Source organism: Prionailurus bengalensis, chromosome D4 (genome assembly GCF_016509475.1).
Source record: "Prionailurus bengalensis isolate Pbe53 chromosome D4, Fcat_Pben_1.1_paternal_pri, whole genome shotgun sequence".
NCBI classification, from domain to species: Eukaryota; Metazoa; Chordata; class Mammalia; order Carnivora; family Felidae; genus Prionailurus; species Prionailurus bengalensis.
In genome coordinates, this window is record NC_057359.1 from 39,715,615 (window position 1) to 39,732,400 (window position 16,786).

Here is a 16,786-nt window from a genome sequence, read left to right on the forward strand (position 1 = left end):
AGGACCCACGGTCACGGTAACCATGTGAAAAGGGAGTGAACCAGGATGGCAAACTTAGATGGGATATGGTCACTCCATAGATGTGACTTGTGCCACCTCTGGTTTAGAGTCCACTCTGTCATTTTTTGAAACTTCTGAAACCTATGGTGAGGAGCCCTTTTTCTGACGGAAATCTCCTTCTAGAACTTCTACCAATGGACACTGGATGGGGGATGAAGGCACCATGCAGCCTTGGAATAGGAAGAATAAACCCTATCTGTTGTATCCTTCTTGGGTGCCAATGTTGCCGTTCTGTTATGAACCTCTATACTGTTTTGTTGTGGGGTTCTTTGTACATTATTCTTCTCGTTCTTGCATTAACCTCCCCCCTCCCTGCTTTTTTAATTCTGAGAGCTTAGGTAACTTGCCCACGTTCAGGTGGATTTCTGTTGGCAAAGTCATCCAGAGCAGAAGCCCCCTTTCTGGCAGAGACAGAAGAGAGAGGACATGAAGTGCTCTTTGTTCAAGCAGGTGCTCTGACTGTGTCCCTAAGCTCCAAGTTGGGTCCGGACTAATTGTCATATTCCGACCACTGTCCCCAACCCCGACTGTTTTTGTTTTTTTTTTTTTTAATCTTTCACAAAGCAGTAAAGATGTTAATAGCTTGGGAACTGAACACATGAGTTTGTGGAAGTAGACAGCCACCAAATGGTATACTCCAGTAATGCAATGGAAAAAACCTTTTCAGGGAGGTAACCCAGGTGGCTTCTGGGCCGCCAATTCTCTCGCTTTGGGACTGACCTCAAGACAAGGGAAGGGCTCTCCGGGCTCCACCCCCACGGACATAGCTGATTGGTCCAGTGTTGGACATCTGACCCAAGCAAAGCCAATCAAATCCTTCTCTAAGATTTTTGGAACAGTGGCGAAAGGGCTGTCTTGCAGGCAAAGACGCTGTAAGATAGAAAGAGCAGGAATTGCTGCTGGCTGCCATGTTTCCAGCCATGTAATAGTTTGAGAAGATAAAGGCAAAGTTCGGGAAGAAATGTGGGATGAGACGGAGTGTGTCCCGATCATTTTTCAATAACGTGATTTCGATTATTCTGAAGCTCCCTCGTATCCATGCCTGGGTACATCTCTTTCTTTCAATCTGTACTTGTTGAGTCTCTGTCACTTGCAACCACTGAGCTCTGACCGACACAATCTCCTTCCAATGATTGCTTTCTTGGTCTCCTGATAAAACGCCTGTAACCTTGTACTGGCTTATTCCGTAGGCTGTTTTCGACTAAAGACCAATTGCAATTCGTCTGTCTTCTTAGAAGCATCATTCGTGCCAGCCAGCTGAGAAGGCCTTGCAGACTTGAGGCAGAGCCCAGGCTAGGCCCTCTGGGGAGGGGAGGCAGGACTTGGGAGGAATAGGGGAGGGGGGTGGGAGACTAGGGAATAAGTCGCAGGAAGAAGACACCTCAGAGTAGAAAACAGTCTTGCAAGCGAGGCTGGGAGGAAACAAAAAACACATTTGTCTCGCTGCATGATATTCTGAGGGCCACCTTTTTGAACACGTAATCAAACAGAAATTGCTCTTGTTCGGAAGCGGGGGTGATTTTTATTGCAATTTTTTAGAATATCATTTGTAAGGAATCGCTGACTCTGAAAGGACTCAAGAGATTCTGTGCCTCCCCTCAGCACCTATTTTCATTCGAATTTTTCTTAGTACTATATAAATAACAAACATGAGTTTTGCTAAGCCAGTGGCGAAACAGGGGCGAGAGCCATTAGAAAGCGCCTTCGAGTGATCCCTTATTTAAAACATGGCGGGTTATAATTTTAGAGCAGTAAACCTCATTATAACATACTTATATTTGACATTTTTAGGCTGTATTGTTCATGTTTTTAAGTCCTGGAGAAAGGCCCATTAAAGCCGTGTTACTCACATTAATTCAACGTTTAGCCGTTTATAATACAAACCCCAGTCTTTTGGAAAATGTCATTTAAAAAGTTTCACCATATATGGACATTATTTATTGCTTGAGCCCCATTGTCTCCTTATAATATGCCCTTTATCAGACCCAAATGCCCACTTCAGAGAATTTCGTTTTGAACAACTGGCTTCTTACATTATCCAATGATGCAGGAAAGTTAAATTACAGCCAGTTCATATCATAGAAACAAAATGTTTCCTGCAATTACAGATAAGGGACAGTTCATTTTCTCTCTGTCATCCTGAAAAAAAACCTCCTGACAACAATTCATGCCTGGTTAAACAGGATTTCCACATCTACTGCTGACATCTTTCCAAATAATTCAGGCTTGTTATTACCATACAGTCCTGGCAAGGCTCAAAAGCAAGCAGACTTGACGAGTCTGCTCAAAGCAGAGCTTAAGTAGTTGTAATTAATAATAATTACATGCCCACTACACTCCAGTTTTATCATATTATCCGTCAGTGCAAATAAAAAAAACCACACACAACACGCTTGAAACAGGATTAGTGCATTAATAAAGCCACCCCGCGTACGCCCTCTCTCTAAAGTTTAAAATGTTTGCAGTGGTTTCTGTTTTATGGATTTCCATCATTCTGTGTCTGGTTGCAAAATGTTAGCTGGATGCGGGACAACCCCGGGGCCAGGGCTGTTCTCCTTCAAAAGCCTTCACCCCTCCTGCCGTGACTCGGATTCGAACCGAGGTTGCTGCGGCCACAACGCAGAGTACTAACCACTATACGATCACGGCGAGCTACAGGAGAGCTGAGTACTCAGCCTCCTTCAAGAGCTACTGCACTATTAAAATTTGTGGAAACACTGCCATCTATTGCCTAAATATGCACATTTTCTTAACGCTGGGAAAGGGAGCTGTGTCTCTGTAATCTGTCATGAGGTAGAGGAGTGGTAACAGAGTGCCAGAACATGCAACCAGCATTGGGAAAATTGTAGAAGGTAAGATTCACTGTCCTGCTGAAAATAACAGGACTGAGAGAAGCCGGTCTGTTGGATCACGCTTTCTGTTGGATCACGGTCTGTTGGATCTACTTTTAACCAATAACGGATATGGATTTTTCACCCCCAACTGCCACCCCACCAATCGTGTCGCCCCAAGTGGCATATGAATCGGAGCCTCTTTTGTGGTTTCTCCACCACCAGTCTGAAAGCCATGTGCTTGGGCAGCACAGTCGTAAAAAATACGGCACCAACAAAATGGTCCGGGGACTGGGGACAATCAGAAATACTTGTTTTTCCTGTTAGAGGAAGCCAGGATGACTATACTTCGACTGATCAATGTCAAACTCATTGATCCCTAAAAGCTAATTTTCCCCCTGAATATATAGGTTTTAAACCTCCAGTAATCTGAAGGAAAAAAATGCTTAGCAATTTACCACACAAAGAAACTGGAGTGTTCCATGCTAAGTAAGTTTCAAGGGGAAATTTTTTATAAATTTCCTTATTATAATAATTCAAGGAGTCTGCACAAGATATTTCAAGGGCTGAAAACCTGAAAAGAAAGCACACAGAGAAACCTATTTCTAATCGCTGGATTATTAGCAGGGTGTCCCCTTGAAGCCCTCTAAACAGAGAGGACCCCGGGTGCAGTGGGGGCTAGCTGGCATGGGGTACGGGTGACAAGAACCTCACTCATCTGCTGAGTGGGTGCGAAAGTTCCCGTGATTCTGGAGGGAGGGTATTTCTGAAGAGGAAAGCTTGAGAGGCACGTGGTCACCAGCCCCTCCCCTCTGATCATCTCTAGCCCCTTCCGTCTTCTTTCGAATTCGCCCAAACCTGTTTTCCTTCCATGCTCCCGTGGAAGAGTACTACCCCAAGTTCCTGAGCCCCACACATCTGTGGAGGACCCAAGGCCAAGTGCTCTCTGGCCATGCCAGGAGCAGGTGGGTGAACCTGGTAAGAGGTCACTCATGGCAAGGAGGGCGGGGGGCAAAGCAAATCTCCTGGTTGGCAAAGAGCCGTTTCCCAAAGTATCGTCAGGTGTTTACCACACTTAACAATTTTTGCTATGTACCAAGTAAGCAATAAGGGAGATATTTTGAAGATATCAACTCACAGGGTACAAACTGTAGAAGCTGATTGTCCAGATTCTAATTGTGGCTCTGTCCCTTACTAACTGAGGACCCGAGGCTGCTTATCTGACCTCTGTGTCTCAATTTTCTCCTCTGGAAAATGGAGTTAATAATAGTACCTATTTCACAGGATTGTCATGAGGATTAAATAGGTTATTACGTGCCAAAGAAACTTAACATAAGGCTGTCAGCACTCTAGAAATCTTAGTTATATTATTATTTACATAAAAATTTGGGGGGAGGACAATTTTTAACATTCAATGTATTCAAAATACACAGTATCACATTCCATAAATAGAGGTCATTGTGAAATAAAATGTAAAGATGAAACAGTAGAATTAAAATTCTAGCCAGGTAACTCTGAGCGCTGAGCCCCAGCTCTGTTCCCTGTTAAAAAGGAAGGCGAGTCACAGAGCAGAGTTGTTGAAAACACGGCGACCTCTGGTTGACGCTTCTCCTCATCTGAACGACTGGAAGTGATTTGAAAAGGGAATAACGTTCCCGTCATAGTATGGTATTCAAGGCTATGAAGTGCCACATCGTCACACCCCCTTAAACTACTCCCCCTCTCCCCACACTGTATCCGTCAGACTAGGTTATGCTATGTGACAACAACCACATCTCAGTGGCTTAAATTAGGAAGGTTTTCCCCTTGCTTGTACTCTGTTCACTGCAGGGCCCTGTTCTGTGTCTCCTCACTCTGGGACCCAGGCTAAGGGAACAACTCCTACCCTGATCACAGCTTAACTGCTTTGCAAACGGCAGGAGAGCTCTAGACCGTCTGGAACCAGCGGCTGGAAGCTCTTCTCGCAGCTCATTGGCTGGAACTGGTCACACGGTCCCTTCCCCTCCGCTACAAAAGGGCTGCTCCTGTAGTTGATGATGTCAGTTACCTTGTGGATAGACTCTGCGATATTTCTGCCTACTTTTTAAAAAAAGTTTCTTTACTTATTTTGAGACAGAGAGCCAGTGCTGGGGAGAGGGAGCCCAGGAGGGGCATAGAGAGGGGGAGAGAGAGAATCCCAAGCAGGCCCCGTGCTGTCAGCGCAGAGCCCAACGCGGGGCTCAAACTGTGAGATCGTGACCTGAACCTGCCGCTTAGCCAACGGAGCCACTGGGGTGCCCCCAAATATTCGTGCCCATTGAAGTGGGTGGGCTTTGGAACAACTACCAGGATTTTCTCCTGCCCATTCGCTGTCTTCTAGGGGATATATTTCGTCCACCAATACCTACAACCCAGTTTAAAGGGGGAAGACTGATTGAATCAAAATATGGTTTCTGATGTCCGTTACAACTTCTTTGCAATGGACCATCTGATTTTTTTTTTCTGACCTTACTATGTCAACACCAATGTTATCACTCTGCCACGAATATATCATTCACAAATACGTGTTGGCGATTTACTATAGTCCAGTCGTTGTTCTGGATCTTTAGTATTCCGCACAGAACAAGAGAGGCACGTATCATGACTTCATGGAATTGATAGTCTAGAGAGAGACAGAGAGACACAGAGAGAGAGACGGATGAATAACACATGAATAAACGGAATATATGAGTTGGTGTCATGGAAAATACGTATATACATGTATTGTTTAAAGATTCTGATGAAGTACAGAAAGGCAGGGAAGGCATGGTACTTCTTGGGGAGAGAAAGAAAGAGAGAGATGGTGAGGGAGAGAGAGAGATAGGGACAGGGAGAGAGAGAGAGAGAGAGAGAGAGAGAGAGAGAAGCAGCAGCAGCTTGCTTGGTCTGAATTCAATTCCTTTCTCCAACCCTTTTATCTGCCAGACCCTAGACGTCTCTGGGTCTCTAGTTCCTCATCAGTAAGGTAGGAGAAACTGGACTAGATTCCTCACATTTCTGATGTGCCAGACATTTAATTTACAGACACATTGTGAATAAATTCACGAACGAGAGGCACAGGTAAACATTTTGAAGGAAGAAAAAGCCAATCACAAGGGAGTCCTATGGCTCGTATGGCTGTCTTTTTTGTTTTCCCTAAGTTCATAGAAGCCGTCCTTTGTGTCACCTTCTAAATATTGTCAGCTTTGTTTCCCTGCCTATGGCAACATATTTTGGACACACAGGGATTGGTCTCTTGATTGAAGTTGGGTATAAAGAGGAATGTCTTGCCTGTGAGGGGCATTTAGCTACAGGATTCATTTTCGAAAGAGATTGTGGACTTCTCTTTTCAGGAAGCCTTTATGTCTATAAGATTGCTGCCCACCAACATCTCATGGTTAGAAATGAGGGAGCATCAGCCTCCCGGCCTCTCCTTCTGCGGCCCGGCTACGAGATTCTCCTCCTGATGGAGTCATTACTTTCCCAGATTTTTCATGGTGGATTCTATCAGGGGAGCAGGGGCTGACGAGCGGACCCCGGGAGCGGTCGAGGCCCCCACTGCCCCAGCTGAGTCCTGCCTCCAGTGTCGCCCGTCCTACCTCTTCTCCCAGACCAAGCTCTGTGTTCTCCGCCTCATCCCTCTTCTCAGCTTGCCTCCTGCCTCACTTGGGGGTAGGGAAATGACAGTCAGATCCGTCACTGGGCTGGAGGCCAAGAGCAGCAATCCGCTGGGTTGGGGCTGGCCCAGTGCCCAGTTTTCAGACAAAGACAGGTTGGGAACCCCCCCTGCAAAGAAGGCTCCTCTGTCCCCTCCTCCCAGAGTCCTGTTTCCAGTTGGGGCCCAGCCAGCTCTGACCTTATAGGGACCTTAAAACCATTTATTTCTTGGGATCTTGCTAGAACCCCATCCCCATCCTAGTAAGCTGTGTGTGTGTGTGTGTGTGTGTGTGTGTGAGAGAGAGAGAGAGAGAGAGAGAGAATCAGAGAGAAAGAGAGAGAGAGACAGAAAGAAAGAGAGGGAGAGGAAATAGGGAAGGAGGAAAAGCTGGACCAATCTAGTACATTCAGGGGAATTTGGTACATGCCAGGGAATGAAGGATTGTTCATGCCTGCCCTTGGAAATATTTTGGGGGGAAAAAATAAGATAGCTGAAAACAGGGGAAGTCCAAGTAAATGGTAGCTGCCGATTGCAGATCTCAAACTCTTCAGCCACATGACCTTTACCATAAAGAACGCTAAGAGCTAAACGTTCTTTGACTTCACCCCTCGCGTGTTTCCTGCATGTATCGGAAAAATCTTTGATTCTAAGAAATCTGAAAACACTAGAGAAAACGCATTATTTTCAGAATGCTTGTAACCGCAACATGTTTTAACAGTTTACATTTTCAAGAGTAAACTGCCTGGGGTGCTTTTTCCCCCTTGCTTATTAATGAATTCTATTTAACCAAGTCAGAAATCTTGCTGTGGGGGAAAGCTGGAATGGTGGGGGCGGGGGTGGGGGAAGGGGTGTTGGTTGTTGGTTTAATTTTAATTTTTTTTGCCTGAAGGCACCATTAGAAAACTCCAGATGCAAAGCTTTCTAATAGAATTCCTCATCTGACACAGCCCTCCGGAATACGTAGGCCTAACCTTTACGATCTGGCGGGCCAGACCTCTATTTGGAAACCTTACGAGGGGGGCTGATCCATTAATGATAATGTGCAATAACTCGGAGTCCCAGAACAGCTGAAGGCCTGGGGCGGCGGCGAATTACCGCTCTGCATCTAGGAAAGGTGGTGGCAACCGGGACCCCCTGAGGAAGGGGGGTGGAGAGCAGGATCATCGAATAGTGGAGAGCCAGGGAATGCCCCATGACCACACTCTCTCTTCCCATTACATCAGGAAGCTGAGGTTTTAAGAAAGAGAAGTGTTGGCAGGTCTGAGACCAGTTAGCGTTTTGGATTTACGGCCGCGAGGGTTCTAACCAATCACTGCGGAGCTACTTTTCTTAAAGAAGTTTCTGCATAGGCTCCTGGAAGTTCGGGGACTGATAGCCTTGGACGAATGACTTAATCTCTCTGCCTAAATTTCCCTCGCAAAAGGGGATGATGATAAGAAGAATGTCTACTTTATAGAATTGTTCTGAGGGTTAAAAGAACAAGCACTTTAAAAGAGTGCCCGGGGGGCGCCTGGGTGGCGCAGTCGGTTAAGCGTCCGACTTCAGCCAGGTCACGATCTCGCGGTCCGTGAGTTCGAGCCCCGCGTCAGGCTCTGGGCTGATGGCTCAGAGCCTGGAGCCTGTTTCCGATTCTGTGTCTCCCTCTCTCTCTGCCCCTCCCCCATTCATGCTCTGTCTCTCTCTCTTCCCCCCCCCCACAAAAAAAATTTTTTTTAAAGAGTGCCCAGGAGGTAGTAAGTGCTTAATAAAATACTAGCACTAGTGTGGTCAAACGAGACATGGGGGAACACTTCTCTGAGCTTCTGGCCAGGATAAAGAGGTGCCAGAAGAGGAAGCATGTGCCAGGACCCAAAGGGGGTCTGAGGTTCACGACGGGACTCTGTTTATGACAACAAGTGGCACCGGGGCCAGGGTGCCACAGCTGGATGCCAAAGGGAAGAACACCTCAGAGTCTGGACAGGTGGCTTCAAGCCCAGAGCGAGGGACAGGCCTAGGACACAGGGTAAGTGTAAGTGGAGAGGCACAAAACACAGCATAAGAATCAAGAAGGCCCACAGCGGGGACTATTTGCCCGGGTTGCAAGTTGTCATGTTGTCCCTTCTGCCCTAAAGGGGCCAATATTGGAACCCATTTAGTCAGGAGGTAAGTGTGGGCATGGGAGCAGAAGGGCTTTGGGATGGGAGCTGGAGGGAGCAGATGTGGTTGAGACAGAGAGGAACCAGGAGTCATCCCTCCAAGCCCTTCTGTATGGAATGATCCAGGTACTTGGCTCGCCAGTTGGCCCTACTCTCTATCTAGATCTGTGTCGTGAAGCGGTGACGACAAATTTGCTCTTCAAGTGACTGAACTCTTACACGTATGAGGTACCTGGCCCAAGTTGGGGTGGGGTTGGGGGAAATCCATGACCGCAGATGTCTGCAAAGGAGTGGACTCTCTCTTACTTACCTGTCTACCTCCCGCACCCTTAACCTTGTGCCTGGCACAGAGCACAGGCCGACTAGATTAAAAAATTAATTTGGCCCACGTGTGGATCGCAACTCCAGAGTTTAGTCTCATTGTAGAGCTTCAGAATGAGCTGCTAAATATTTTCAGAGCTCTTTATCTTATCTTTAGGCGTTTTGTTTTATTGGTGAGTTTAATTTTGCTTTTCCTGAGACACATCTCACGGGTACACTTCTGTCGAATTGCCTCGGGTCTATGTCTAGTTCTGACCTTCGTGAATGGCAGTAACCGTTGGGACCACCATCTCTCCTGACTGAAGCGGGGCCATGAAATATGCAAGCACATCACAGATCAGGAAGGGACCGCTGGTCGCCAGATCAGACCTCAACAGCATGGAAATTAACAATACGTGGGAATGCTATTAGCATCCCCTGATAGCAATTCTTCGGTCACTTGAGAGAGAGAAAGAGAACCCAGGGAACTGAACAGCCTGATGGAATGAACGCTACCTTACCTGTTCGCGTTTGGTTCTGCTTTATTCATGATGAAGTTTGTAATTTGAGGACATTTGATTTTTTTTTCTGAATGTTTTTCAATTTGCCTCAATGACTTTAAAAAGAATAATAAGTCTACTGCTTATCTACTACATTAAGGTCTTAAGGCAAAGTGTGAAATATTCAGAATGGTTTGAAAGGTGATGCATAGAACATACAACCACAATTATTCTTACTGTATTATCATCATTCTTTTTTTTTTTTAATGTTTATTTATGTTTGAGAGAGAGAGAGAGAGAGAGAGAGAGAGAGAGCATGAGCAGGGCAGGGGAAGATAGACAGGGAGACACAGAATCCAAAGCAGGCTCCAGGGTCTGAGCTGTCAGCAAAGAGCCCGATGTGGGGCTCGAACTCACCAGCCATGAGATCACGGCCTGAGTCGAAGTGGGGCATTTAACCGACTCAGCCACCTAGGTGCCCCCATTATCATTCTGATAGCCACCACTAATGTAGAAGGTAGATATTAAGTTTACAAGATGGAGCCAGATTCTACCCTAGGTAACCCTAGAACCATAAAGATCTGTTGGATGAAAAACCTGCCCCCCTGACAGCCTTCCCTTAATTATCATCAATTCTTTGAGTAGGCTGAAAAAGAGAGGGGGAGAAGGAGGGGAAAAGACAGAGAGAGAGAGAGAGAGAGAGGGAGAGAGAAGGAAAAACCCACCTAACTGAATGTAGGATAAACTATTCATTAGCAAGCTAAATAGTTATGACATTTAATAACCTATCGTGCCTCATGGAAAACCAAGGCATTGCCAAAAGTAATTGAAGTTTGTGATTCTCCAAACTGTTATTTAAAGCAGGGTTTGGCAAGGCTCAGTGGGTCTGCACCAATTTTAATTGCATTTTTAAAATGCAGGATGGTGATTGCATTCCTTTACTTGTGACTCGTGTCGTGAAATCCCTTTATGGTGAACTTGCTTCTAGTGAAACCTTATGCAGTGATTTTAAAGTTCAAAGCATGTGGGCGCCATCTATATCAAAAGCCATGCTTTACTTTCTGCCCTTTTAACGGATTCATTCCCAGGTACGTATAACCCCCAACTCTTTCTCTTTCTGTTTGCCTGACATCTGAGGACGTGGCTCGAATCCTCATCACTACCACAAAGAGCTTCTTAGGGGATTAAGGTGGACTTGACCTAGGGAGAGGACCTTCACCAGTGACGACTGGATGGGCCCTGGAAGCAATGTTTGCCCGCGGAATAAGCAGCAGCTGCCTTGTGTCCTTCGCCCCTAGACGGCTAGAGACCATTAAATATACACAATGCATTCAGCATAGATCTTTTGCACAGGCAACTATGATGGTATCATTACTCATCATTACTGCGGGGCTTCTGCACTCCCTTGTTACTTTGCATGGGTCATTTTGTAAAAGGGCTATTTGTTGAGCACATAGTAACGCAGCAGGCACCGTGCTAAGCGTTTCACAGGAATTCGTCCATTTAATCCTCGGGGAGAACCTTAGGTGCCACTAATTTTCCCCATTGAACCAAGGTGCAGCGTTGGTTAAGGGATTTGCTCAGGACCGCACAGCCTGAGCCACCAGATCTGGGATTTGCACCTATGCGACTGACTCTGGATCCCCCCTTTTCTACCAGTGCCCTCCGCTACTCTACCGCTCAGGCAGGGCTGTGTCCCATGGGATGACGTTTCCTGACTTTCTCCTCGCTGAAATTCCTGTGCCTCATCACAGAGACACCTGGATATCTGATCGTGTTGGCTTCCTACTCTGAAAAAGGGGTCACTGATCATGCCTTCCACAGGAGGGTGTGAGGATTCAGTAAGAATGAGCAAAACATGCCCTTGGGACGGTATCAAGCGATACACAACCGTGCGGCAGCTTCCTGGGGCCTCTGTAATCAGGGTCCTGCAAACTAGGCAGCTTAAACAGCAGGCACTGATCCCACAGCTCTGGAGGCTCCAAGGTGACAGCGAGGCTGGGTCCTTCTGAGGCATGGGAGGGAGCATCTATCTGTCCCATGCCTCTCCTCCAGCTCCCCCTCTGCTTTGCTGGCAATCTGTGTTGTTTCCTCGGCTGGTAGACGCCTCACCCAGGCTTCTACCTTCGTCTTGACTGGCATTCTCCCGCTGGGCCTGTCTGTCTCTGTGTCCATGTAAACCTGATTATTTCTCTAAAGACTCTATTTCAAATAAGGTCACATTTCTGAGGTTACTGGGGCGGGGCGGGGGGTTATGACCCAATAGGTCTTTTTGTGGGGGAGGGGTGGGAGGAAACACAATTCAACCCGTAACAAACCACGAGCCACTCTTTTTCTCAGTAATGACATTCTTTATAATGTTCATCACTACAAACGTGTTTTGTTTGTTTTTCTTTAAATCAAGTTTAGTGATTGCAATCTGCCAGGGACCACTGCGCACAATGCTTTAGCCCAGGGCCGTGCTGGTCCCTCAGCCAGTGTCATGGCAGGCGAGCTTTCCCCGCTGTTTTAAACCCTACCGTCTCACAATTCCCTGCTGACACGTGGTGGTGGCTCTGTCCATCCCAGAATAAGTCACGGGACAGTCGGAGGCAGAAATTTGGCAAAGGGAGGTCAAGGCTGCACTGCCAGTTATGGTAATACTAGGACTAACTGGTTTGCCGATGCCTTTTTTTTTCCCCTTGCATGTAGTATGAATGATCACTTTCTTGCTCCTCATCAGCAATCCCGTGTCACCTGCCCGCACCCACCGTGCTCAACTCTTACTTCCTATAGACAGAGTCCTAACCCGTGGCTCCATTTTCAGCTTCTGTCACCAAACACGATCCCGCGTCTCCAATCAGCTCCTGCAAGTCCCCTAGGCATTCCGGGCTCGCTGCCCAAGCTGAAATCAGGTGACTTTCACACCCCCCTTTCCCTTCCTTCTCTATCACCACCTCAGGTAAAGGCGTCGTCATCCCTCCAATGGCCCCCCAAATTTGGGGGCCATCCTCAGTCCCCTCCTCTAGCTGCGCTTCTCCATCCTATGTGTTGTAACCCGACACACCCGTTCCAGTACATTCTACCTCCTAACGCTCTCAGCAATCCCTCTTTGCCTGACCCTGGCTTGAACACAAATGCATCCCCGATGCCAAACACAATGCCCAGCACATAGTAGGTCAGCACTTAATACTTGTTCTGTGAGTAACTGAATGGAAAATAAAAATCCCCATACGAATCCCCATTGTCCACAAGGTCCAAACTCTTAAGCAAAACACCAAAGGTTCTTCAGTGTCTGTTCCCAAACTAGTTTTCTAGTTACATTCTCTACATCACTGTCCAGTCCTCCACCCCTAAGACCAGCGAAACAAAGCTATCTGTCATTTGCCAAGCGTGCATTTGATTTTCATGCTGCTCCTCAGACAAAATTGCGTATTCGGTGTGGGTTTGAGATATCAATGCAATAGCCAAATTGAGATATCAGCTAGGCAATTGGATATATGAACCTGGAACTCACCATAGAAGCTTAGTTTGGAATAAGATGTTTGGGAGATTCAGCATATAGATGGCATTAAAACCAAGGCAATGGCTGAACTCAACTAGCGAGAGTGTGTATATTAAGAAGCGTATTCACAAACTCAACATAGGTTGTCAAAGCAGACTCGTAGTTTCAGGTGACAGTAGGTCATTCGAGTGGCAATGTCTAGAAGGCAGTGTCTAGAAGAAATTGACACATGGATGATAGGAAGCAATAGAAACAGAGTTTTGGACACCTGGGGGGGCTCAGTTGGTTAAGCGTCCGACTTCGGCTCAGGTCATGATCTCACGGTTTGTGAGATCGAGCCGTGCCTCGGGCTCTGTGTTGACAGCTCAGAGCCTGGAGCCTGCTTCAGATTCTGTGCCTCCGACTCTCTCTCTGCCCCTCCCCTGCTTTTCCTCTCTCTCTCTTTCTTTCAAAGATAAATTAATAGTAAAAAAAAAAAAATAAAGTTTTGTAAGTCATAAGCAGATTGGTTATTTTTGAAGCTCTGACGAAATAAGGTTGAATTATCCCTGAAGGTATTATCAGCCTCATACCTCATCATGATCAGATGTGGGAAAATTCAGAAAAAAAATTTAGATGCTACAGCTACCATTTATGCAGACATTTGATATTTGCTCAGTTTTGTTCTTCTTGCCATCTGCTCTTTGACTTTCTAAAAATTGTGAAATATGTCAGAAGAGTATAAAAACCCATGTACAGCATTAGTAATTAAAAGCTGAATATAAGTTCAACAAAGTTGGGGCACCTGGGTATCTCAGTCGATTAAGTGTCCAACTTCGGCTCAGGTCACGATCTCACAGTCTGTGAGTTCAAGCCCCATGTTGGTTCTGTGCTGGCAGCTCAGAGCCTGGCCTGCTTCAGATTCTATGTCTCCCTCTCTCTCTGACCCTCCTCTACTCACGCTCTCTCTCTCTCTCTCTCTCTCAAAAATAAATAAACATTTAAAAAAAAAGGCAAAAGCGTACATTGCTAGAATTGTGTAAGCCCTTCTTGTCCACTCTCTGCCTTCTCCCAAAGATACCAACACCTTCATTTTTGCAGTAACCATTCCCTTGTTCTATTTTATTGCTTTACTACCTATGTGTGCATTTGCAACCATAGATTGATTGTGTGTGTCTTTGAACTTTACCTAAATGGAGCAATACAGTATGCGTTCCTTTGTGACTTGAATGAAGTCACTTGAATGAAGTTCCCCTGTGGCGAATGAAACTCACATACCCCTCATGGCGTTTGTGAGTTTCATTCGTGCCGACGCATGTAGCTATAGATGGCTCATTTGTACTTTTTGTTCCTTTCGTCTGAATTATCTGATGCTGATATTTGAGACTGTAACTGATTTTTCCATTACTTTTTATCTGGCAGGCATGCCAAACCCTGTCATCAATTCTAATAATTAACCTATATATGTTTTTTCAGATTTTCTATACTCACACTATCATGTGCAAATATTGACAGTTTTGCTACTTTTTCTTTTTTTCTATATCTTTTCTGAGTTTTATCGTGCTGTTCAGGATCTATAGTGCAAGTTTGAATAAAACAGGTGGTAATAGATAGTCTTGTCTTTTTCCTAATCTAAAGTAAATGCTTTTAACATCTTAATCTATTATTAAATATAGTACTTACTTTAAGTTTTTATAGATACCTTTTATCAGGTTAATCGAGTAATCTTCTATTGTCCATTTGTGTAAAAATATTTTATCTGTGGTAGAATTTAGATCATAAAATGAATATTAAATTTTAACAAATATTTTTTTTTGGTATCTATTGAAGTGATCATACAATGTTTCTTTTAACCTGTCAGTGTATACCCTAATTTTCAAATATTAAACCAACCTTGCATTCCCAAAATAAACCAGAATCTATTTTCTTTTTGGGGCATAGCTGGTATGGTTTTCTAAGATTTTCCTTAGGAATTATGCTATGTTCTTGAGTGAGACTGGCCTGACATTACTTACTTTCTTACATAGCCCATTCTTATTTCTATTTGCTTACATATTTACCACCTTCTGTGTTCTTCTTTCCTTCTTGCGACTGAGATTTGGGAACATTTTCCTGATGGCCAAAGAGTGTTCTTTTGCATTGCCGTTAGAGAGCTTGCTAGTCTGAAATGTCTTGATTTAATCTTCATTTCTGAAGTACATTTTCACTGGGCATAGAATCCCAGGTCGTTCTTTTTCTCAGCAGATTGGACAGTTTCATTCCCTTCTGGCTTTCATTGCTGGGAAGGGAGGTCTCAAACCTGCTTCTCTAAAGAACATGCCTTTGCTACCTGTCTCCTTCTAAGGTCTTTCCTCATTTTGGTCTTGGCTTTCTTGGTTTGTTATGTTTTCTTTCTGTTTTGGTTTCACTCTAATGTGTCCAGGTACAAATTTGTCTGTAGTTATATTGCTGGGGATTTGTTGGGCTTCTGAATCTGTAGGTTGGTATATTTCATGAGTTCTGGAAAATCCTTATTCTCATTACATGCCCCGTGTCTCTCTGTTTCCATTTGCACTTTCTAGTGTTTTGTTATCCTGTGCGTCCTCCTGGAGAATTTCTATATGTTTGAGTTTCTACAGTTCACTAACTTTCCTTCTGGATTTTGTTACTCTACTGTCCAACTTACCCATTTCACTTTTTTTCACTAATATAGCACCTGATTTGTAGTCTGTAGCCACCTGTGAATATTTCCACATATATTATACCTATAGTAATACAACTTGAAATTACTTAGGATAACCCACACATTTAAAAAATCATATTTGGGAAAACTAATTTAAAAGACACAATAGGGGCGCCTGGGTGGCTCAGTCGGTTGAGCGTCCGACTTCGGCTCAGGTCACAATCTTGTGGTTCGTGAGTTCGAGCCCTACATCAGGCTCTGTGCTGACAGCTTGGAGCCTGGAGCCTGCTTCGGATTCTGTCTCTCCCTCTTCTTCCACCCCTCCCCCTCTCATGCTCTGTCTCTCTGTCTCTCTCTCAAAAATAAACATTGAAAAATTTTTTAAAAAATAAAACAAATGAATAAGCACTAAAAAAAAAATTTTTTTTTAAAGACACAATAAAAACATCGGGGCCCACAATAGTGAAGTAAATAGACTCCCTGTCCCTTAAATAAACTTATAATTATAAAGTTTTTCAGACCTGTGCAAGAGTAGAGACAGTGGAATAAAGAAAAACTCCCCATCCCCATTTCTCAGCTTCAAAGATTATTAACTTTTAACAATCTTATTTAATATTTCTCCACATATAATCATTGAACAAGTTTTTCTTAGAGCATTCAAAACTTTTTTTTAATGTTTATTTTTGAGACAGAGACAGAGCACGAACGGGGGGGGGGGGGCAGAGAGAGAGGCAGACACAGAACCCGAAGCAGGCTCCAGGCTCTGAGCTGTCAGCACAGAGCCCGATGCAGGGCTCGAACCCACAAGCAGGAAGATCATGACCTGAGCTGAAGTCGGACGCTTAACTGACTGAGCCACCCAGGCACCCTGATTTCTTAGAGCATTTTAAAGCACTTCCCAGGAAGCATGTAATTTCTCTGAGGTGACATTTGATCTGACAGTATCTTGGCGCTAATCTCTAATTGACAAGAATATTTATTTTTTGGTGGAGAACTACCACACTATCACCACACCTAAGAAAACCAACAGTAATTCCCTGTTTCATTGAGTTTTTTAAGAGTTTTATACTTCGTTTCCAGAAGTTCAATTTGGTTCTTTCAAAACCTGGTTGTCGTATTTTACAGTTTGTTTCTTGCCCGTATTTCCAAGTTCGTCACTTACTGTTAAACAGTTTTTTAT

General features: G+C 44.9%; 1 protein-coding gene and 1 non-coding gene across 9 annotated transcripts in view; both read right to left on the bottom strand.

The window, feature by feature from the left end:
- Positions 1-16,786, bottom strand: part of NFIB (nuclear factor I B) — a 458,039-nt gene that overhangs the window by 356,166 nt on the left and 85,087 nt on the right. The gene's annotated exons all lie outside the window — the stretch shown is intronic.
- Positions 2,638-2,709, bottom strand: TRNAH-GUG. The gene has a single exon. It is a non-coding gene; the product is annotated as a tRNA-His (tRNA).